Source organism: Cyanistes caeruleus, chromosome 23 (genome assembly GCF_971803275.1).
Source record: "Cyanistes caeruleus chromosome 23, bCyaCae1.hap1.1, whole genome shotgun sequence".
NCBI classification, from domain to species: Eukaryota; Metazoa; Chordata; class Aves; order Passeriformes; family Paridae; genus Cyanistes; species Cyanistes caeruleus.
Window position 1 is genome coordinate 6,183,049 of NC_141723.1, and position 17,853 is coordinate 6,200,901.

The window sequence follows — 17,853 nt, forward strand, 5'->3', positions numbered from 1 at the left end:
TGTGTGGTAGGGTGCCCTGGCTTGTTGGAGTGAGTCATCATTCAAATAGTCACCAGAGCAAACGTGCTTGTCCAAACAAGAGCAGCTCTGCTCCGTCTGAGGTGAGCAGCAGAATGCTTCTTGTTTTCCCACCTGCAGGTCTCCAAAGTCCCAAACCTTGCGCAGTGCCGTGTGGTAGCACCGCCTTCCCCTCTGCCTGGAACAAAGCTTGCTTCCTGTGCTCCCAGGTCAGATCCTATCTCCTCGCAGGGAGCAGTGCTTTGGGCCTGGCAGATGTTTTCCTCGCCGGGTCCCAGAACAAAGAATGCTCTGCACAGTCTGCCGTGGTGCCTCCTGCCCCTCACTGGTGCAAACCTCAGCCGTGCATCCCAGTGTCAGGACTCAGTGCTGGGATGGATGCCCTAGTGGTTTTGTTAGAATAGGAATATCAGCTCCCAGTTAAAATGGTGATTAAGATAGCTTTTTGGTTTTTCTAGGCTTTTTTTTTTCTTATATATGTTTAAAGATCTCGAACGACAATTCCAGTCCTGTTTGCTTCGATCCTTTGGTTTCAGGAGAGGCTGTGAGCGGCTCTGCAGGAATGGCATGTGTCACAGGAGCTTTGTTTGAGTTCTCAGAGCCCTGTGCTCCTAATTCAGGGCTGGACTAAGAAATGTTTATGATGTGTGACTTGAGTGAGTCACCTGGAGTTGGAGGCAGCTGTCAGCCACAGCGACCTGCACAGCCCAGCCCATGTGCACTACACCTGGCTGGGGTTATCCCGAGCTGGGCACCTCGGCAGGCTCCTTCTGCCTCACACAAACCATTAAAGCCGTGTGAGAAAAGCACTGTCACCTCAGCTGTGCTCTGCCTCCTGCCCTGCTCCTACCTTGTCATCTTTGGAGGGATTCCTCCCCCAGATGCCCTCCCAAAGGCCAGGAAGAGAGCTGTGCCCTACACAAAGGTGCAGATCAGCTCCTGCTGGCACGGTCCTGCTGCTCTGGCCCTGGCAGCATCCATTTCGGGTGACAACACTGAGCTCCCAGTGTGGGAATCCTTCTGTGGAGTTCATTTTCTTCATTGTTGGCAAATTGTGAGCCAAATGTGTACACAGTTTAGAGCAACAACTTCCTATTGACAGTGCTTTCAGAGGAGCTGTTGTTTATAATGTGAGGGATTTCCAGCTTTGTTTTTCTCTCTCTCCAGTGCAGAGTAAACTCTTGGAATTAAATGTTTCATTTTTCGACTGCTTGATAATAGTTGTTGGATTCTGCTGCTGTTGGTGAAACCCAGAGGCTGAGGGGAAGGCTGAGCTCTGTATTTTGGATGTTTCTAGATCTACATGCAATGGAAGTCCTCAGCAGATGGATGGGATCTGGGTAACAAAAGGTGTGTCAATGGGAAACACAGATGTCCAGCTGAGCACTGCACCTCAGCTCTGTGTGGTATCAGTAGAAAGGTCTGGACACAGGCTCTGTCTGTGTTCTAGCTGGAAGAGAAATGGGAGCAAGAGGAAGAAAGGCAGGAGAACAGGTGTATCCCTGCAGTTTGGTCTGTGTGTGTTGAGCACTGAGGGCCTGAGCAGTGCTGCAGTGCTGTCCCATGTGCTCAGACTCACTGCTCAGCTTCTTAATCCAGGTACTGCAAGGGCATTGCCAAAAGCTTTGAGGGAAATGAAGGAGTTGGGATCCATTTAGCTCCTATCAGGCTGATGTGTACAAAGTACCTTTTCCTGCCATTGCCCAGCCAGTTCCATCTGGGTGAGCGGGGCGAGTTCCTCTCTCTGCACGGTTGGGCTTCGCGCCAGGGTGTTCCATCTCACACACACGTATGAGAATGTTGTAAAAACATAAATCCCTAAGCCTCTCCTGGTGATATTACTGTCATTACTCTGCTAGGAGTTTTCAGAAGTTAGGGTTTAAGTGGTTCCTTGATTTCTGTCCTCTCCTGTGTCTCAAACCACCCCTGGAATTAGTGCCAAGTGCAGTGGTTGGGAGTCAGGTTGAGTGACGCCTTCGGCAACCAGCTCAAGATCAGCAGGAGGAGATACAAGATACTCGGGTGCTGTTCGAGCTGATAGTGCCAGAGAAATATTTAGCACATAGGTGACACTTCTAATCTTTAAAGCACTTCATAAACATTGGCTAATCCCACAGTGCAGTCTTGGTTGGCAACCTATCTGTCTTCCTGGAGAGAACAAACGGCTGGAGGACTCTGGGAAGCTGCAGTGCAAGGCTGTGATAGAGCTTGAATTTCAATTGCGTTTTTTAAAGTATAATTCAGGCTACAGGATCCGCTGCTTCTGTGACCTGAAGCCCATGAAGTGCCTGCACTTCACTTGTACCTGGGGTAGGGATTCCCTGTCCTCCTTCACAGGACACTGGACTGAGCCGTGCAGCCAGGCAAGCGAGGATGAGGAGAGGCTTCAGTTCCCCTGATCCCTTCAGCACACCCTGGGGCTTGGCCAGGCAGGTGCAGGAGGTGCTGTGTGAGTACCAGCTGTACAGGAGAGTCATGAGCAGTCAGGGTGGGGGTCCTGAAAAAAATCCTGTGGCAAAATGCTGTTGTACAGCTGCGATTTGCTGTGAGGGGAGAACCTGAATGACTTCTGCTCTTCAAGAACTTGACCTTTTCCTTCAGCATCCTGTTCTCGTGGGAAGAGCAAATCCATGAGCGGGGAAGGTCAGTGCTTCTGTGGTCTTCTGCAGCCATGTCCTCAGTGGCAGATGAGCACTGTGGGTGAGTGAAAGGGAGCTGGGGAAGGGCACTTGGTGTGATACCAGGTGAGGCATCTCCTCAAGCCTTGGGGCAACCCTGACTCCAGTTCTGAGAGTGCCCAGATCCTCAAGCTACCGGTTGAGGAGTGAGGAGAGGCTCTGCCTCTCATGTTGAAACCGGGGCACTGTGTAGGAAGGAACGTAAGATTTGTATCATCAAAGGGCTGAAAGCAAGAGGGAACATGATTTTGTAGCCTAGTGATGAGGGAACTCCCCTGGGAGGGGATAGGGATCAGCTTCCATCTGTGCTCCAGGGACTGTTTATGTATTTTGTGTTGAGAATTGTTGGATGAAGCACATCTCGAGCAGCAGTGAGTTACTGAGGAGTAACTGGCGGCTGTGCTGGGCTGCTGCCTGTGCCTCACCACCACTGGGGTTCTGCACTCACCCTGGCTCTTTTAGCCTGCTTTTAGGACAGGGACTGTGGCTATTTACAGCTGAGTTACTAGAACCAGCCACAGGAGTACTACCAGTCTTCTACAAGGAAACTAAAGTGTGTTTGTTTGACCTCCTTCAGACCCCTGAAGGTGTAAAGATAATGCAGTGTGTGTAACAGCTTGGACCAGAAGATGGTGGTTATCAGGAGCTACGAGGTGATGAAAACCAGTGTTGTTTAGATCTGGTGATTAAGAGCCTTCCTTTCACTTCTGATTTACTACTTGAGTATCTAAATTGCTTAATGAGAGGGAGTAATATGGAAAACTAGCAAGGTAGGAAGCCTGGCTTCCAGTAAAGCTTAAACCACAAGGAATTTATCAGAACCTGGTGGGGGGCAGTCCTGCTACGTATTAATAAAGAAACCAAAAGGGGTGTCTTCGCTTCACAGCTTAGAAGACAGAATATGTTTTTCAATTTTTTGGTTCATAAAAGGTGGTAAAAGGTAGCCAGGTGAGGTGTACAGAGCTAACTGCTCGCTTGCTACCGGGAGCAGAAGCTACAAGGGCGTTGTTGCACCAAACAAGCCTGGTCCTGTAGCATTTTGTTTAGATAAAAGATACAGAGAGCCCTGGGCAGTAACCTGCAGTTATTTCCAAGTGCTTGTGAGTTAATGAGCCGGTTCTGCGGGGCTGCCGGGTCAGGCAGCACAGCTGGGAAGGTGCTGGGGCAAGGAATGGTGTGACCCTGGTGCCAGGAGAGGGTCACACCATTCCCTGCCCCAGGGTTTGGGGTAAACGAGTGCTGATCTCTGCAGATTTTCTCTGCAGGATCAATAGGAATGATAGAATTCCCCGTGAGCTGGCAGCGGGTGCGGAAGTTGTTTTGATTAGCTGCATCACCCTCGTGTGTGCAGGGATGAGTATTTTCCTCACAAACACCACTCACCCCGTGAGGAGACTATCAGCTCGTGTGGAAGAGGAAGGGTCTGAGCTTTATATAATCTGTTGGCTCAAAGACTTTTCAGAAACAAATCTTGCGACTGAGCTAGAGGCTAATGACAGCAATATGTCTGCTGGCAGCCAGCAGTGATTCAGAATAGCTTTGGATCTATCCATATGCTCTTTTCCTTGAGTTACTTCTCAGCAGAGCCGAGTGCAGTTGAGGAGGGGTTTGAGGAGGGTGTGTGGCATGGGAGAGATTCCAGCTTTCCTCCTGTCAGGGTGAATCCACTGCCTGTCTCCCAGATTTCCAGAGGAATGGGCTGTGTGAGGGAGTCATCTGCCAGTGTGCTGTTACCTCTTACATGATAACATGTCATGGCCTTGTAAATAAACCCCTACCTAGTGAAGAATGGGCTGTATTTAGAATTGCTGGGGTGCTTCATCTCTGTAAATTAATGTAGTTAAGCAGCTACTGCAAAAACTCTGATCTATGACTGGATGCTCTTTTGGAGTGTGGCTTTAGGAGCTCAGAGGAGCCTGTGTGTAATGCAGGGTTCCTGCTGGTTTCAACCAAGGCTTGCGAGTCGCACCATTCCGTGAATGTCTTGGGATGCTGTGACAGTGGGGTAGAGCTCCTGTCACCCACTCAGAGCTGCAGTGGTGAGGAGGTGGCCCTGCTGCACAAAGAGTCCTTACTTTAGGGGTGGTTTAGGTCTTGCTTTCTGCTTTTTATGGCTCTGACCTGGTGGTTTTGTACTGCAGCTGATAGGTTACTGATGCTGCTCATCCTCCTTCCTGCACACCTCTGCAGGGATGTGCAGCCGAGGCAGGGATGAGTAATGCCTTTGGAAGAAGTGTTACCCTAACCTTTTATTCTGGATGCATACATTGAACACTCCAATCTCTACATTTTCCATTGCATTAGATGACTGTACATTCCTATCAAATGATTCATTGGATTAACATACTTTTCTACAAAGCAAATTATCTCCTCAGACCCTCAGAGCTGAAGGGATCTTTAGCAGATGCACTGTTGGATGCTCCATGTGTGCCTTCCCCAGCCCAGTGCTGTGTACACACAGGCTGGAGTGTGAGGCTGTCCTTTCTCTCCCCCTACAAGTGCACTTGGTTCCCTCACATTCCATTTCAGTGACGTTGGAAAGCTTTTTTTCTTTCTTTTTCCCCAGAGGGACTGAGCAGAGCTGTTTACCCTCAGCTCACCAGCTTCTCCTCAGAGAGCAGGACTGATGAACACGAGGGGGAAGGACAGGAGAGCACGGGCAGAGGCTTGAGGTGGGAGCAGTTGATCCTCACCTGCTCAGGTGCTGTGCTGCTGCTGCTCATTCTGCTCTAACAGCTGCTCTGCAGCTCTGCCTGGGCTTTCAGACTGCTTTGGCATTGAGCTGTGGGGCTGTGCTTGGGGCTCAGTAGCTGCCTGTGCCCGTTTGTGGTGCAGTGCCATCCCTGCAGCGGCTGCTGGTTCCATCCCTCGATAGCTGCTCCTTGGAGAGTTGCAGGCTGCAAAGCTGCTGCCCAGAAGCGAGGCGTGTTTGGTGTGAGCAGCACATGTTCGGTGTGAGCAGCACAGCTCAGCCTCACAGCTGCCACAGTCACAGCCTGGGTGGCTGTGGTACGGCTGTGGAGATGACTGGATCCCAGAAGGTTTGCAGGGAGATAATTCCAGGCTGTTCCTCCAGACTTGCCGATGTGGGGTTGATTTTTCTCTTGGTTGTTGTGAAAGTGCCCTCGGTGTGCACCTTGCCTCAGTGTCACCTGTCCTGCTCGTGAGCAGCTGTGTCCTGCTGCTCCTGCAGCACCATGCCTGCTCCCAGGCTGCTTTCCAGGGCTGTTGATCTGTGTGCTGCTGAGCTGCAGTCCTGGACGAGTTGTTCCTGAGCAGTAAGCTGGGAATGATTTCAGCTGGGCAGTGCTGAAATGCTCTGTGCCCATGGGGAGTTGTGGACTGTGAACCATTGGGGTGTTATGTGTGCAGTGACCTCGTGTCCTGCTTTTCTGGTGACATTCAGTCCCTTGATGTCCCCTGGCTCTGGTTACCTCTGCAGCCATTGAGCTGTTTGGCTCCACCACCCCTGTGAGCTGGCTCTGCAGCTGTATTCACCTGTGTTGGGGTGTGAAACTATTGTTTAAACATTTATCTACTTTTAATGTGACTTTTTTTTATATGTAAGCATTTCCAGGTTGTCAGTCGTGCTGGAATGATGGCCCTGTGTTTTGCAGCTCCCCAGGATACACAGGCTGTGTGATCTGAGGGTGCAGCTAATGACTTTATAGCAGCTTTTATAGTTTGACCTCGGAGCCTGCTGGTTGTGTCTGGGAATGAGCAGAGGAATGTGGTGCATAGAAGCTGTGGCTTGTAGGAAATATGTTTTTGTGGAGCCTTGCTGATGGCAGTGACTTGTTCCCCAGCAGCCTTGTGGGCTCTTTACAAGGTGATCTTATTGCTCCTGGACCATTATAGTTATCTCAGATATCACATTTATTGTCTACCACATTCTGCGACCAGGGAAAAATTCTTGTTTTTCCTCAGGCAGCTGTTGCATTTATGGAATTTTTGGTACGTGCTAGAATAGAAACTCATTTTCATTTTGTACCTGAATCATAGAAAGTCAGGCTAACACGACAGAGCTCGTTGCTGCAGAGACAAAAGTTCTCCTGCACCACACAAACCTCTGGCTGTGCTGGCTCCACTCAACTCTTCCCTCTCCTCACTACCCCAGCTTAGCCCAGCTGTAACTGCACAGAGCAGACACCCAGGGCAGATGCTTCGTTGAGGATGATTTTCCTGGAAAAGAGACAGCACATGCTGTGGTTTGGGGAGCAGCACCCCCTCACCCAGCTGGGCTGAGCAGGAACAAGACTCTGCATGTTCCACACAGGCTGTGGAGAGCAGTCCTGGCCTGAGCACGCTCTGAACAAAGTAAAAAGCAATCCTTGGGCATGCAGGATCTCCTCTCTCCTGGTGGTTGATGTCTTCCTGCATCCTGGTGCTGGGATTGAGCTGAAATAAGCTGATCTGGTTGCTGGCACTGAGAGCACCCATCAGTTAGTGTGGCCAGTCCTGCAGCTGGTAAATGAGCCTTTGTTTTCCACTGCATTTGAAGAGGGAAAAAATACTAATCAGCCTGGTGAGACAGCACCTTTAATTTCTTTCTGCCATCGTTCGAATTAATAGAAATCTCATTTATCTCCTTCTGGTGATATATGTCCCTGGAGAGCAAGGTCATGGCAAATGATAGAAATGAATGAATAGGGGAGATGGGAAATATGATCTGAAATTCCTGCAGGCTCACTCATCTCGCACCCTCCGTGTGTCAGGGGAGCCTGGATTTACGTCACTGTGCCTTACATAAGGATCTATAATGTGATAGCTCCCGAGGTTGTGTGGGTCTTGGGAGGCTCCTGTGTAATTGGTTCAGTATGTGCTCAGCAGAGCTGCACAGCTCTCGTGGACGGCTCTGCAGCCGCATGCAAGGCTTGCTGCTCAGGAACCTTTATCCAGCCCTAAGGTCTTTTTTTTCCCCTATAACATCACTATTTTCTTTGGTGTTTCAGCTGTTGCAGGTGTCTTAAATCGCTAAAAATGCTTAAGGGGGAAAGAACACAGTTAAGGTGTAAATCAGCTCTCTAAAGCTGAGCACTCGATATTTCATGGAATCCCAGAATCACTGAGGTTGGAAAAGACCTCCAGAATCATCGAGTCCAAGCTGTACTGGATCCCCACCTTGTCCCCAGCCCAGAGCTCTGAGTGCCACCTTGGTCTTCCTTGGACACGTCCAGGGATGGGGACTCTGAACCTTCCTGGGCACTTCCAATCCCTGAGCTCCCTTTCCATGGGGAAATTCCTGCTGCTGTCCCCCCTGAGCCTCCCCTGGCCCAGCCTGAGGCCTGAGCTCTCCTCCTGTCCCTGTTCCCTGGCAGCAGAGCCCGACCCCCCCGGCTGTCCCCTCCTGCCAGGGACTTGTGCAGAGCCACAAGGGCCCCCTGAGCCTCCTTTGCTCCAGGCTGAGCCCCTTTCCCAGCTCCCTGAACCCCTCCTGGGGCTCCAAACCCTTCCCAGCTCTGTTCCCTTCCCTGGACACGAAAGCAAGTAAATAATTTGGGTAAATGTTGATACCAATGTGAATAAGCGAGGCAGTGTTTTTGGATTGCTGCACTTTTCCATGTTTTCTTGTACAGCTGCAATAAATCCCCTGCCCAGGACTGGTTGTTAAATCAACTTCCACCTCTCCTACTCCAGGCACTCCAGATGCGCTCTGGACGTGCCCTGACCAATGTGCATGTCCCCAGATAAGCAGAATTGCAGATGAAGACTCGGTGCAGAAGGTCTGTGCTTGATCCCTTGCAGGACCCGAGGCACACTCTGTGTTTTGCCTGCGGGGCTGGGAGCGAGCAGGCGCTGCTGGGCCTGACATTTGTGTAGTGGTCTTGTGATAGTCCCGGTTTAGAAGGCAGGCAGCTTGTTTTACTGGGCACGTCACCCGAGAGCCGTACAGTATGAGCTGCTGGCTGCAGTCCCCTCTGACTGTACAGCCCAGGCCTTTAAAGCACTCGAGCTCTGGGGCTGTGTAAAAATCCGTGTGTGAAAAACCCGCCCTGCACCAGCCTTGTGTTCACAGGGATGGAGCAGCCTCGCTCCATCACCCTGAGGATAAAGAGTCACTTCAGGTCGTGTCTGGACTTTGAATTTTATTGTGGTTCTGTGTGGTTGTGCAGAAAGAACAAGAACTGCTTTCTAAGTGACACTGATGTGCTGGAGCATGTCCGGAGAAAGGCAGTGGAGCTGGCGAAGGGTCTGGAGCTCCAGGAGTGAGCAAGGCTCTGCCTGGAGAAAGGGAGGCTCAAGGGGGAATTTCTGGCTCTGCACAACTCTCTAAAAGGAGGGGACAGGCAGGTGGGGGTCAGGCTCTGCTCCCAGGGAACAGGGACAGGAGGAGAGGAAACAGCCCCAAGTTGTGCCAAGATATTAAGGAAAATTTCTTACTGAAAGCATTGTCCAGCCCTGGAACAGGGCAGTGGTGGAGTCCCCATCTCTGGAGGTGTTTTACAGCCATGTAGGTGTTGCCCTTGGGGATGTGGGTTGGCAGTGTCATTGGACAGATCTTAGAGGGCTTTTCCAGCCTAGACAATTCCACAATTCCAAGGCAGCAGGACAGACTGAGACCTTTATTTGCTGAAGCAGGGGTGATGGTGGTCTGTTCACACACAGCACCTTTCTGGGCTGCCATTTCCAGTTAAGGGTTCTTAAGACAAAGTCCTGTAAGGGAAATGAAGCCCTGCCTTGGCAGCCCTTCTGTCTGATCTTTGGGAAGTGCAGATGTGCATCTTGGAACAATTTACTCCTGGTTGTGTTTAGGGCTACCAGAGTGACTGTTTATTCCCACATATGGAGCATGGTTTCAGGAGGTAATTTAAACAAATGGAGCGCCACTTCCAATTTTTCAGGCTTCTAGTTTAGGAGCCAAAATTGTTCTCCTGGCTCCAGCTTGCCCACCCTGGCTGTATCAGTTCCCACATGGCCTGCCAAGTTTGCAGAGAACTATCTATGGTCCCTTTTCCCTTCTGAGGAGGCAAAATGTCCCTCAGCTGAGAGTTTTGGTGGGACATGGAGCAGGGCAGGGGTGGGCAGGCTCTGGGCAAGCTCTGCCTGGGACTGCCCCGTGCTGTTCCTGGAGTCACAGGGGTTTTGTGAGCCCCTTTGCCTGTGGGGGTTAGCAGGAGCCGTGGTGTGTTCAGAAGCACCGCGCTCCTGGCTCCCACTGGATGCTGCCAAGCAGCGTTGGTTCCTGCTGCTGCCCTTTGGGAAGGGTGGTCTGGGATCAGAATGTGCCATGGGCTGTGTGGACAAGGAGGACACACCTCTGTTTTGTGGCTGTTGGCCCTGGAGAGTTACCTTAATACGTAGCTCTTTTGCTGTTCCATGGCTCTCACTGGACTGTTAGGTCTAGGCTAAGTGAAATGATTTAGTAGCACATCAGTTTGTGCTTGTGAAAGTAAATATTTCTGTTCTGCTGAAAGCTAATGGAAACGTGTGGTCAGTATCCTGGTGCATTAAATCCTGACCTGCTGCTTGGAAGAAGTAGGAAATCCTGTGATGAGGGAAAAGCGATGTATTTTGAGCTTGGTGGGTGTGTGTGGAGGGGAGCAGTGCTGGTCAGAGGCACTGGTGCATTCCCAGAGATGCACAGCAGTTCCCCAGGGGCCCATCTCCTGTGTGCTGCTGTTACTCAGTGGTGCTGGGAGTACTCACTGGGCTTTGTACGTGTGGAGCTCCTCAAATACCCAAAATTCAGACACGCCAAGCTGTGTGCTGCAGAGTTGGTTTAAGACCCCCAAACGGATCTGTAGGTTGGCTGTATTTGTTTGGTTTTTGTTTTCTTGCAGTTTCTGCACATATAAAAGAGGCTTTGTTCTCCGTGGGCCCTGAATTTCCCATGTACAAGGAGAGGCATTGAGAGAATTCCAGGCTGCGGCTTTGCTTCCACGTGCCCCTGCTGCATTTACCTGTATTTAGTGTGTGTCTCTGACTCAGTGTTTACTCTCCAGTATTTAAACATTCCCTAGAAATTAAATCTTTTAAGAACATTATTCTTCACACCAAGTGCTTGTAGAAGCCCAGTTGTGCAATGCCTACGCTCATGTATTGGCTGCTGTCTTACTCCCTCGGAACAGGATTTATGGTGGCAAAGCAAAGCAGCAGCCACAATTAGAATTTGGGTACTACAGCGCTGAAGTGCTTTCAAAATAGCAGTGTCTGTGCTCCAAAAATACTCCATTGTCCCCTACTTTGAGAGCTGGTGACAGCCATGGTTACTTGTCACACGTGAGGGCCGTGTTGGTGCCGAGGGCAGGATCTCCCTCCGAAGTCTCCGGGCACCTGAGCCCTTGGTGCTGCCTGTTGGCACAGGTGGAGCAGCAGGGATCAGAGTGGCACCCATTGCTGTTTGATCTTTGGCCCTGTGCCACGTGCTGTCACCAGCCTGGGGCTAATGGCCGTGTGTGACATTTGGGAGCCTCGCCGGGGTGATGAGTGGGGAGTGGGATGCTCCAGTTGCCCCGAGCAGACCTGAATTCACTCCTCGGAGTGCAGCTTGCCCAGAAAGTGATCCGTGAGCCCGAGCTCCATCCTCTGCCATGGAGCAGCAGGCAGGCTCTGTCACAGGTCGCTGCCCTGCGTGTGAGCCGGGCTCTGGGCTGGCTTTGGCAGCCCTGGCAGTGCCTGGGTGCCCTTTTGCTCTCACCACGCAGCCCTGAGAGCCCACGGCTGGATCACGGCTGGCTTTGAAGTAGGTTTTCAGCTCCTGAGCGTGTAATCTGTGGGTTTAAGTCATTTCTGCTGATAAGGGAAATCAGATACTCTTGTTGGAAGTGGCTTGTAGGCTTCTCTAGTGTTGTAATTCAGTTCTGTGCCCAAGTGAAAGGTGATTCTTTAACAAGTTGGTCCGTGCAGTTATTGCTGTGGAACATTCTTCTGTCAAGCTTGCTTTGTTATGAAACAAATTCAAATTTCAAGCAAATCTTTGTGGTTTTGGGGGGAGCAGAAACTTCCTGAAGTTCCAAGAGGCAGCTCCTGTGTTGTGACATCACTGTCTTAGTGGAAATGACTGCAAGGGTGTTTTGTCCTCAGCAAGCTGGAATGAGATTCCCTGAGTGAGGGAATTTCTGCCTTCACTCAGGTAATACCACTGTAGAACATCAGTTTATTTTAAGCCAGACTTTATGATTGGACCCAAGCTGCCAACGTTTCATCTCCCTTCGTGCTGGTACAGACTGTGCTGAGGGCAGGCACAAGGCTGGGTGCTTCTCCCACCCAACTGGGGGTAAATCCATGCTACTGAAGCTGGCACAATTTGGTTTGCTGCTCCTGCAAAGCCTGGGCAAGGTGAGGGTGAGAAAGGGACTCTCCATGGCTTGGATGTGGTTTATCTTGGTTGTTGAGGGTTAATGTGTTGAAGCCTGCATTCCTCACAGTTTCACTTTTGGCTTCTCTTTCTAAAAATTTCCACTCCATTTCATAACAGTTCTGGAGTGAGGGGTGGTGATACTCAGGAACCTTTGAGTCTGAAAATGTTCTGTGTAATCAGGGGCTGGAGGCAGCCACAGTTGTTTTCAGGCCCAGGGGAACCGGTCTTCCTGACAATAACATTAACCCTCCCTAAATCAGCTAATTGAAGGATTTTTAATTAACTTAAGGGGTGGGGATGGTGAATAGAAGCAGTGGTTTTGAGAAGAAAATTGCTTTCTGCTGTAGTCTTGTGACTGATGAAAATTCTGATGTTTGAAGCTAAAAAATACTGTATCACTAGTTTGATCATTTCTGTTGCTTTTGGAGGCAAACACTCCAGTTTTGTGGCACGTAACAAACATCTTTATTGATGGAGGAACGTCTGAGAGGCAAACTACAACCTTCCAAAGCTTTATGTGCACACAAAGGCTGGACTCAAAATTTTGAGTGTATCAACTGCACTGACTTTGTACTGAAAATACTTGGGGTGTATCCTGATAGTTCTGCCTCCCAAGCTGATAACCCGAGCTGGAGTATCTTTGCCAGGCTGCACTGCAGCACAAGAAACTTTCCTGAGACTCGGTGCCTTCATCAGTGTCTCTCCAAGACATCTTGTGACAGGGCCACTGCTTGTTTGTTCCCATAGAAACTGCCATCTGATCGTGGCAAACTGCACAAAGGCTCCTGCTGCAAACGCAGCGTCTAAAAATTCCTCGGTGCATCATCTAGATCTGGCATGGTGCTTTATCCCTCGCTTCCCTGGCAAAATCTCGACCCTCCCCACTCAGTGTGCTCCAGGTCCCATAGTGTTGTTGGCACCTTGAAAATAATCCTAGAGCTAAAGGTGATGGTCACCTCCTAATTGTGATCTCAGAGGTGCTGTCAAGGGAGCAGTGTTTGCAGCCTCTGCCAGCAGCAGGATGATGCACATGGAAATCATAAATACAGAAAAAAAGGCATTTGATGCATTTGAAATCTCAGATATTGGGGAAAAAAATCCTTTTTTGCAAGTGTGTGGCTGTTGCTTTTGATTTGTTTTGAATACCCAGCTACTTTGACTTTGGTACAGGAAAAGACCCAGCGCTTACAGAGTTAGGAAAATATCTGTGCAAGTATTTTTCCGAGTGCAGGATCCCATATTCCCAAATGGACCTGATGACATATGAAGAGGAGCGGCGATTCCTTCCATCTCAGCTGTCACTTCAGGTGCTGTGTGGCGGTCCCCGCGTGATGCTGAGCGCTCCTGCAGCTCCCCGTAGGAGCAGGAGCCGTTGCAGCGCTGGATGTACGTGCACAGTGCAGCTCCCGTGCATGCCGGCACCGCTGCAGCGCCCGGCCTCCCCCCGGAGTGTGGGCAGGATGCGGAGCAGAGCCCAGCACGGAGCCACCAGCACGCGCGGGCTGCGGCGAGGAGCAGGGAACGGGCTGCTGGGGCTGAGTGAAAGGGATTGTTATATGGGATGACAGATTCCTCTGGAGCTTGTTGCTGTTTGCAGAAGGGAAGCCAAGACATTGGTGCTTAATATCTTCCAGAAGTCCTTGGCTTTAACCCTTAGGGAGCCTCAGGAAATCCACTGGAAGCCGGTGCAAAGGCTCCCTGTGGCTCTGGCAGCTTCTCCAGGCAACCAGCGGCAGGATGGGAGGACGTGATAGCCCCAAGCTGTGCCAGGGCAGGCTCAGGTTGGACATCAGGAGGAATTTCTTCACAGAAGGGGTTGTTCAACATTGGAAGGGGGTGCCCAGGGAGGTTTGGAGTCCCCTTCGCTGGAGATGTCCAAGGAATGACTGGATGTGGCACTCAGTGGTCTGGGCTGGATGACAAGGTGGGGGTCAGGCACAGGTTGGACTGGATGATCCTGGAGGTCTTTTCCAGCCCAAATGACTCTGTGACTGTGCTGCATGTCCTGGTGCAGTGCCAGCTGTTTTCCCAGGGTGCAGTTTATGACAGGAGGATTTCTGTGGTGCAGGGCAGGCTGGGCAGACCAGCCAAGGGCGCTCCTGCTGCCTGTGTTGGTTTGTCATTACAAAATAACCATTTTTTGTCATTAAAAAATAATTACTCTTAGCTTGTGCTGCACCAGTGCTGGGTGCTCCATACCTGTTAGACAGGAGTGAGGTGAGGTATTCCCTCTCCTCTCAGGAAACCTCTCAGTCCGAGTACTGTTCTTTGCAGGATAAGCATTGCTTAAAAAAATCCGAACCCCAACGTACAGAGTGTTCTTCACACGTCACTTCATGCACAGCAGCTTCTAAATTTCCTTATTTCTGAGCTCTGTTATTTTATAATCCAGTAATTCAAACCTGCCTCCGACTGCACACTCTGTACCTGAAATGCACTATTTTTCCCTGTCACTTGCATTTTTAGGTCACGACTGAATTAGAGCAAAATGACAATTCAGGCAACTTTGTATAACACTTTCAAAACCTGCTTGTTGTAATATCCTGGCAGCTTTTTAGAGACTTGTCTTGATGTTTGAGCCAGGCCTTTCCAATGAAACCTGGCAAGTCAAGTCGATGTCTCGTGGCCCCTCTGCTCTCAGGGATGGTCTCCACCGGAGCTCTGCAGCATTCCTGATGCATCTCCTGCTGTCACAGATTTCTTCCTGTGTGCTAATACATTTCCAAAACTCTGCTGCTAAGCAACTCTCTCCAAGGCTGGAGAGCAAGGCACGAGGAGCAGCTGAGGGAGCTGGGGGGGCTCAGCCTGGAGAAGAGGAGGCTCGGAGGGGACCCTCTCATTCTCTACAAATTCCTGACAGGTATTGGCAGGTGAGGTGGAGTCCCTGGAGGTGTCCCTGGAGGTGTCCAGGAAGGACTGGACGTGGCACTCAGTGCTCTGGGCTGGTGACAAGGTGGGGATTGGGACAGCTTGGGCTCGATGATCTCAGAGGGCTTTTCCAACCTCAGTGATTCTGGGATTCTTTAAATGATTCAAGGGCAATCTCAGGAGAGGTTTGGAGGTAGAATCCTGCATGGAGGTCAGTTGCAGTGTTCAGCTGACATCTCCTGAAATAATACTGACAAATGGGTATTCAAGTTGCTGGTAAACTGCTATTTGTTTTCGTGGGATGTTTAGGCTGCAGTGCCTGAATTGAGGGGAGAGCAATTAAGCAAGTGTTTTGAACGGGCAGCCTGGACTGGAAGGGGACCAAAGTGGGCAAGTGTCCTCCCAGAATTTGATTCACCTCTTGGCTTTGCTGGTCTGCAGGTGGCTGGGAGGCCAAGCTCAAGCAGGAGTCCAGTCAGGCCTGAGCAGAACTGCAGCGTTCCCATCTGCTGTCACCGAGGCTGGAGCTGAGCCTCCTTGGCCAAACAGCCGAGCTTACGTGACCGGGCTCTGCTTTTTCACATCACATTTGTTAGTTAACCAGTTTGCATGGATTTAAATGCACCTCCATGAGCTTCTGCACTAGTTTAAGTGCATTTACAAACCGGTTTTAATTATCAAGTGCAGTCTTTGTGTAGTAAGTGCCAAGAGTGCTTTTAATTTGCATGGAAGCCATGGAGGTAGTGCTGCAGACTGTCAGCAGATCGTGGGGCTGCACTACAGCCGTGCTCAGAGCTCAGCCTTCATTCCTTCCTTCCAGCATTGTCCTGCTACATCCCATTAGAATTCCTGCTAATGCCACAAGCAGGAGCTTTTACAACCTGCCTTTTACCTCAGCCTCTTTTCCTTTGGCTTGAGCTGATTTTTAATAGTCATTCTTAGATATTCTGCATTTATAATCCAGCTCTGGAGGACTTGGATGAACTGAGCTCCCAGGCACGCAGCTCTTGGTGCCTGCTCTCTGTGGATGGACATGTGGACGTGTTTCAGGGTAGCAGCACTCACTGTAGGCTGGCATTTGTCCCTGTGGTTTGCTCTCTTCCCTCACCAGGATAAATAATTTTCCATACCACCTCTAATTCATGTTCTGACTCCTGTGAAGTTCTCAGCCTTGCATCTGGGAAGCATTACAGGAATTTTACAAGGCTTCTGAACTAAAAACAAATTACTGGCATAAATGTCAGCTGAAGCTGTTGGGGCTGGAGGGGTTTTCTCCTGTAACAGAGTGCGAAATGAAAAGACAGGGAGGTCAGTGGGAACGCAGACACGGCACGGTGTGAAGCCAGTGGAATTCAGCAGACAGGAATGGTGTGGCTATCCCGTGCTGTGTTTGAGGTGGTTAGGTGTGGCTACCTGCAGTCTGCTGTGCTGAGACTTGCTCTGCCTTCGGCTCAATCCCATGGAATCTCTTGCCATTGCCCAGGAGAAAAAGGCAGCGCTGGCAGGGACCAGGAGATTCAGTGTCTGACCAGAACTTTAAAAAGCTCTGGAAATCTTGTCATTAAGAAGGATAAGGGCTAGAAGTAGATGTGGTGTAGCTTAAGGGATTCCTGTGCTTAAGCTGTGGATGGCTGACCTGCTTGGTGCTCTGAGTCCTGGTCAGCCTGGAGCCCAGGGAACGTGCTGAGCTGCCATCAGGTTTTGGGGGGGTAGGTGGTAATTCCCAGCCCTGTGTGCAGTGCTGTGGCCTGTCCTTGTGCTTCCCAGGTCTGTGTTTGCAGCCCCAGGTGATGATTCATGGAGCTCGCCCTCGCAGCACATCCCGTTTGCAGCGGGAGGTTCCTGCACCAGGATGGTTTGTTTATCTAATTGGCATCTCCAGCGCCCTTTCCCGTGCCTTTCTCTGCAATCCCAAAGGCCTTGATGCTGTTCAGCATGCTCTGATGTAGTGTCTGTCAGCCAGGGCAGGGAACTCCAAGCCTCTGTTGTTTCCCGCTGTTGCCCCAGGTGATGAAATAATGAGGAGAAGCTCTCCAGGAGAGTTTGGGACCTGGCACCTAGGTGAGTGTGACAAGTGGAGCTCTGGCAATGTGACCAAGCTTTCTCGTGGCTTGCAGGACATTACTTCTCCCTTGCTGTGCTGAACAGGACAGATTTTACCTGTCCCTTGCAGCTTCCAGAATGGGAAAGAATTTGCATTTGGGATTAAGTCCCCATTGAACTGGCACTGAGGCTGCTGCTGTGAAGCAGCAGGTGTTGGGTGGGGGGCACTCACCTCTTGGACCTTTCTGATGGCTTCTGTTGGAAAAGAGAAGCTGCAGCTGCTGCAGGGTTAACGCGGGACTGGGAAAGGAGGAATGCAACGTGGATAAAGGCTGGGATCTTTGGGGGTGCTGTAGATGAGCTTCCTGTCCTGTGACATTTGTAAGCTGCTGGACATGCCCTGAAATGATGAGATTTTCTTACCTGGGTGTAGCTGGTTCTCTGAGGCGTGGGTGTGAATGTGGGGTTTGTGCTTTGGCCACTGAAATCCCGGCTGTTCCCTCTGGGACAGGGAAAGGTCACGGCAGAGCGCGGCGCTCACACAAGCCGGGTATTAACATCGCAGCCGGCCAAGAGGATTTGAATGTATTGACTTTTCTCGTAACACCATCCGTATTTTCTTCACCTTGTGCAAGACACAAGTCCCTGCATTGATTGTGCAGAGGGATGTGGACGAGGTGAGAACTTCCTTCCTGAGCAAATGCAGCTTCTCTGTGCACATCTTCGTCCACAGTTTCCTGCTTTCAGTTGCTGCCAATATTTGCATTTGTGCCACCTCCAAAAGCCACTGATGTTGCTGCAGACTGGCCTAGTTTTATTTGCTGTATCACTTTGACTTAGGTAGGTTCTGCTGGTTAGTTAATTCCGAGGAGGAGATGCCCTTGTGTTACCCATGAGCATGCCAAGAGCAGTCTGGGAATCGGCAGTGTCAGTGCTTCCTTTCTG

The 17,853-nt window shown here is 50.6% G+C and overlaps 1 protein-coding gene and 1 long non-coding RNA gene across 15 annotated transcripts in view; one reads left to right on the forward strand and one right to left on the reverse strand.

The window, feature by feature from the left end:
- Window positions 1-17,853, forward strand: part of SIK3 (SIK family kinase 3) — a 67,961-nt gene that overhangs the window by 11,413 nt on the left and 38,695 nt on the right. For 2 of the 14 annotated variants that reach the window (XM_023941381.2, XM_086861136.1), the window contains exon 1: window positions 16,878-16,926. The exons of 10 other annotated variants lie outside the window; for them this stretch is intronic. The gene's annotated coding sequence lies outside the window, so the exon portion shown is untranslated. Of the gene's footprint in view, window positions 1-16,877; window positions 16,927-17,853 lie in introns of those variants that run through there. 2 more of the 14 variants (XM_023941380.2, XM_023941382.2) reach the window with 1 other exon arrangement.
- On the reverse strand, window positions 14,503-16,819 carry LOC111939408 (uncharacterized). The gene is made up of 2 exons (XR_002869268.2): window positions 16,279-16,819; window positions 14,503-16,140 (listed from the first exon to the last, which is right to left on the reverse strand). It is a non-coding gene; the product is annotated as an uncharacterized LOC111939408 (long non-coding RNA).